The 6,100-nt window shown below is 32.4% G+C and overlaps 1 long non-coding RNA gene across 1 annotated transcript; it reads right to left on the minus strand.

Moving 5' to 3' along the window:
- Positions 1-431: 431 nt before the first annotated feature.
- On the minus strand, positions 432-2,528 carry LOC107027129. Its single transcript, XR_001457718.2, has 2 exons — positions 1,838-2,528; positions 432-587 (listed from the first exon to the last, which is right to left on the minus strand). It is a non-coding gene; the product is annotated as an uncharacterized LOC107027129 (long non-coding RNA).
- Between the last annotated feature and the right edge of the window lie 3,572 nt (positions 2,529-6,100).

The raw sequence follows: 6,100 nt of genomic DNA on the forward strand, positions 1-6,100 counted from the left end.
ATAAAAGGAGAAATTGTCTTCCAAAACCTCAAATAGACACAATTTTCTATCCAAAACCTACTTGAGAAATGTTTATATCGTTATAACTTATCACTGCTTTGGTGTATTCTTCGGCATGCCCATTTTTGGAGAGCGCTGTGTTCACATCCCTGCTCTATTCATATAGGGTGAAACATCGCGGTGACTCAAAAAATAATTAATTAAGTTAATTTTAAAAGAATTTTAAGAATAAACGAATTTTAAATGAATCGCCACCTAATTTTAGAAAAAAACTAGGAAACCATTAAGTGATCTACGAAACCATTATATTCTAGATAAGGGGTTAAAGTTATTCCGAAGGGAAGATGTTAGGCATATTTCGAAATCCAAAAATATGGGTCCTAAGTGCATTCATATTTTCAAATTGAGAAGGCGATAAAGCAATATACAAGTACAGTTAACATGAAATATACACATATAATAAAATAAAATAATAATTTAAGTATCGGCTTAAGGTTTTCCTAACGTCAATAATATACACAATAATGAATATTAAATACATTTGATTTCCATTGGAATAGCTTCGATCAGAAGCAACTCCGAAGTGCCTGGAAACACACTTAGTAAAAGTGTTAGTATCAAATATATATGATAAAATAAATGAATTAAATAACAATTTAAAAATAAAAATTTGTCTTACTAACATGGGAGACCTTGGAAATCGACTATAGTTTCTTCATCGACCAATTTTATCACATAAATATATATAAATTTGAACTAAATTTTGTCTTTTACAATGTGGAGACCTCCAAAATCGAAGGAGAGATTTTCTCATTGTTCCATTTTAACAAATAAACAATATAAACTTAACTAAATCTCCGTCTTTTATAATGGGGAGTCCTCCAAAACCAACAGAGAGATTTTCTCATTGCCCGTTTTAAAAAGTAAACAATATAAACTTAACTAAATTTCCATTTTTTAAAATAGGGAGGCCCCCAAAATCGACGGAAAGATTTTCTTATTGGCCATTTTAACAAGTAAATAATATAAACTTGACTAAATTTCCGTCTTTTAAAATGGGGAGGACTCCAAAATCGACGGGGCAATTTTTTTATTGGCAATTTTAACAACTAAATAATATATATAAATGCCAAATCAAATGAAAGATAAAAACAAAATAATATTAATGATATAAAGTGTCATGAAATCACCAACTAACATCAACAATATTAAAATGAGAATAAGAACAAAATAGAATAAAGTACAACAAAAAGGCAACAAAATAGTGTTCATAGTTAAACTCACAAAAATCAAATAGATAACAAACACAAGCAAAATTCCCAGCAGCCATAACAAAATAAATAAATAATAAAAACGTTTAGGTTCAAAAAAATATACAAAATATGGTCTTTATAATAACTATGTACTGTCAATCAAACATAACAAATAAAACAACCCAAATACGAAGAAAATATTAGAGAGTGATTATTTTTTAAAAAACAAAATAAAATAAATAATTTTAACAATAAAAGAAAAGCACCAATAACTAACATAAAATAGAAAAGATTTTCTATCAAATAAAATATGAAATAAACTTCAAAATAGTGAAATAAAGAAACTATTAAAAAACTAAAACAATACAATACCACATGAACCTAAGAATTGTCAACGAAGTACAAACATGATAAAAAGAAAAGCTGAAAATAAAAGTAAGTTGTCAGAAATATCAACAATAACATAAATGTAAATCAAATATAAATAAAATCAAAGCTAAATCTTTAAACACACAATCAACTACAACGAAAAATAATAACAGTGAGTAAAGAAAAAAAAATAAAAGGTGACCAACAAGAGTTACCGGAATATGTATTCCTCCGGGCAGATCTGAAAGTGAGAGACTCGTCGATATTTTGCGGGTTTCGACAGCTCATGACTGCTGCTCGTTGTTGTGTGAGGTTGTTGTCGGTCACTCCACCAGTTTGAGCTTGTGATTTCGCCGGAAACGCCAATAGGGAAAGAAGAATTGGTGGGGTCTAGTTCGTTTTGAGATCTGATTTGGGTGTTGTTTCCATGACCTTTTTATCGGAAAAAGGAGAAAAATGGAGTTTTGGTGGGAAATGGGTTTAGTTGGCTGTGGAGCTTGAAGCTCTCTGGAGATGTGGAAAAATGGAGGAAAAAATCGGGAAAGGAAAGAGGGACAGGGAAGCAGCTAGCTCCGTTGGTCGGAGTTTCGGTCCAGTTATTTACAGGTGGTGAGCTAGCAGTAGCTTCATGGTTGTTGGGTCAGCTCAATGCTTGTAGGAATTGGGTTTTTCGCGAGATAACAGTGAAGAAGAGTTAAAAAAAAAGGGGGTCTTTGGGGTTTGATTTCATGGTTGCTTGGCTGGATAAAAGTGTAAAATGAATGTGATTGTTCCCGAATTTCGCTGCTGGTCGGAGAAGAGGGTTTAGGGTGGTGGATGCTAGGGAGGAAAATGGAAGAGGAAATAATTAGGGTTTTCCTACTTGGAAATTGTTTCTTCTCATTTTAGAAAAAAGAATCACCATCTATTTTTTGACCTAATAAAGCCCTAAATAAAAAATTGTTAGACAATGGGTGGGGCTCAAAATTGAGGCCCAAAAATCATTTGGTGATAAAATATTGGGAAATTTACATAAATGTGCTATATTAATAAAATATTTACCATTTATAGCAACAATATTTTTTTTCACTTGATCGCTTTTAATTCATTTATAATACAATTTTAATACATATTACAAATTTATCACAGTATTGCTATAAATGGTAATAAACAAAAAGTATCGCTAAAATCAGTAATTATTTTTTAAAATGTATTAATTTATGTAATTTTTCCTAAAATATTTGTATATTAAAATTTTATGCATATTTGAATGATTTCTTATATTGTGAAAACTATCAAAATAAACATTAACAAATATAATAAATAAATGAATATTAAAAAAATGTATTGAATGTAACTAATGACATGTAGAGAATGCAATTTTAAAATTAACTGATAAAAAACCTTAAATTTTGATGAACAAGTATAGTTGTCGATATACTTATTTTAAAATTGTAAAAAAAATTACTTTGAACTATTAAATAAATAAAACTTAAAACTTACGAATTTTGAAAATGTTAGATCAAAATTGGGTGTCAACAGTTGTCCCTTTTATTAGATATGATTGATGAAAGAAATCGTGGACAACGAAAATTGACAAACCCGATTTTGGACGAACACATGACCTTTATATAAAGAGCAATTGGAGTATGATGGAAGTCGATCCCAGACTTTCCTCCAAAAGGATCCTTGTTGTGTTGCGTCCTTATTGAAGTAGTGTGCATATGTGGCTCCACTAACAATGCATCCTCTTGGATGTTCTCGAAAAAACAAAAATGAAACTCATTAGTAGAGACAAAATTACACAAAAACAATGTCTCTTACCATACGAAAAATGAAGATGATCCATTGGTATGATAAAAATGCATCCCGTCGATAAGAATAATGAAAAAGAATAATTCATCGATAAAATTTTTAATGCATGTCCATCGGTAAGATGAATGAAAAAGGATGATCCATCGATAAGATTTTGAATGTATGTCCATCTATATGACGAAATAAAAATATGATCCATCGACAGGATTTTGAATGTATGTTTACCGGTAGGAGGAATGAAAAAAGATAATCCATCGGTAGGATTTTAAATGTATGTCAATCGTATGACGAATTAAAAAAGATGATCCATCAGCAGGATTTTGAATGTATATTCATCGGTAGGACGAATGAAGAAAACCCATTGATAGGATTTAAATGCATGTCCATCGGTTGGACAAATGAAAATGATCCATTAGGAGGACGAATAAAAATAATGATCCATCGCTAAGATGACAAAAAGGTGATCCATCTATAGGATTCCAATTGTATATCCATCGATAGGACGAATGAAAATGATGATCCATTGGTAGGATCTAAATGCATGTCCATTGATTGGACGAATGAAAATGATGATGATCCGTTGGTAGGATTTCGAATGTATATCATCGGTAGGACAAATGAAATAAAGATAATCCATCCCTAGGATTTTGAATATATGTCCATCGGTAGGATGAATAGAAATTTTTTCGATGCGAGTCTCCTTTGACTTGAACGTGGAATAGATAGGTGCGCATCCTTCACCTCCAAATATATGCGACTTAACTGCAAATATCTTTCGACGCAATTTTCCACCGACTAGAACGTTGAAAATATCGGGTGCATATCCTTCACCTCCGAATAGATGTGACTTAAATGAAAATATCTTTCAACGCAAGTTTCCACTGACTTGAACGTTGAAAAAATAGGGTGCACATACTTCACCGCTGAATAGATGTGACTTAAATGCAAATATCTTTCAATGCAAGTTTCCACCGACTTGAATGTTGAAAAGATAGGATGCACATCCTTCACCGCTGAATAGATGCTACTTAAATGTAAATATCTTTCAACTCAAGTTTCCACCGACTTAAACATTGAAAAGATATGGTGCACATCCTTCACCTCCGAATAGATGCGACTTAAATGTAAATATCTTTCGATGAAGTTTCCACTGACTTTAACGTTGAAAAGATAGGATGCACATCCTTTACCTCCGAATAGATGAGACTTAAATGCAAATTTCTTTCAACGCAAGATTCCACCGACTTGAACGTTGAAAAGATAGGGTGCACATCCTTCACCTCCGAATAGATTCGACTCAAATGCAAATATCTTTCAACGCAAGTTTTCACCGACTTGAACGTTGAAAAGATAGGGTGCACATCCTTCACCTTCGAATAGATGCGACTTAAATGCAAATATCTTTCAACGCAAGTTTTCCCCGACTTGGATGTTGAAAAGATAGGGTGCACATCCTTCACCGCCTTATATGTGCGACTTAAATGTAAATATCTTTCAACATATGTTTCCACCGACTTGAACGTTTAAAAGATATTGTACACATCCTGCACCTCCGAATAGATGTGACTTAAATGCAAATATCTTTCAACGCAAGTTTCCACTGACTTGAACGTTGAAAAAATAGGGTGCACATACTTCACCGCTGAATAGATTTGACTTAAATGCAAAAATCTTTCAATGCAAGTTTCCACCGACTTGAATGTTGAAAAGATAGGATGCTCATCCTTCACCGCCGAATAGATTCTACTTAAATGTAAATATCTTTCAACTCAAGTTTCCACCGACTTAAACATTGAAAAGATATGGTGCACATCCTTCATCTCCGAATAGATGCGACTTAAATGTAAATATCTTTCGATGCAAGTTTCCACTGACTTGAACGTTGAAAAGATAGGGTGCACATTCTTCACCTTAGAATAGGTGCGACTTAAATGTAAATATCTTTCAACGCAAGTTTCCTCCAACTTGAACGTTGAAAAGATAGGTGAACATCGTTTACGTCCGAATAGATGCGACTTAAATGCAATAACCTTCTTGGCGAATGAAAAATGCAATGACCTTCTCAGTAAAAAAATGCAATGATCCTCTCGACAAAAAAAATGCAATGACCCTTTTGGTAAATGAAAAATGCATGACCTTTCTAGTAAATGAAAAATGCATGACCTTTCTAGTAAATGAAAAATGCATGACCTTTTTTTGGTGAAAAAGATTCAATGGCCCTCTTGGCAAATTAAAAATGCAATTATCCTTTTGAAAAATGAAAAATGCAATGACCTTTTCCGTAAATAATAAATGTAATGACCCTCTTGACAAATAAAAATGCAATTGTCCTCTTTGAAAATGAAAAAAAGCAATTATCCTTTGTGAAAATGAAAAATGCAATGACCTTCTCGGCAAATAAAAAATACAATAAAAATACAAGTGATGGATGATTCAATGATTTTCCATTGTTACGAGGTGGATGGCTCGTGTGTCTTGAAAATGTCATCATCTTGATTTTTTTTTGTGTCCCTGTATTCGAAAAGGAACAGTTAGAAGACACAATATAGCTTTAGCTAGCAACATGATTAAAAAACTTTAAGGAAAGAATCAAAAGAGAATATGAACACAGTGTCTGTCACCGTGGCACAAGTGAACAATTGTCATTTTGCTCTTGAACGTCTTATGTTCTTTGAAAATCATGT

This window comes from Solanum pennellii, chromosome 8 (genome assembly GCF_001406875.1).
Source record: "Solanum pennellii chromosome 8, SPENNV200".
NCBI lineage: Eukaryota > Viridiplantae > Streptophyta > Magnoliopsida > Solanales > Solanaceae > Solanum > Solanum pennellii.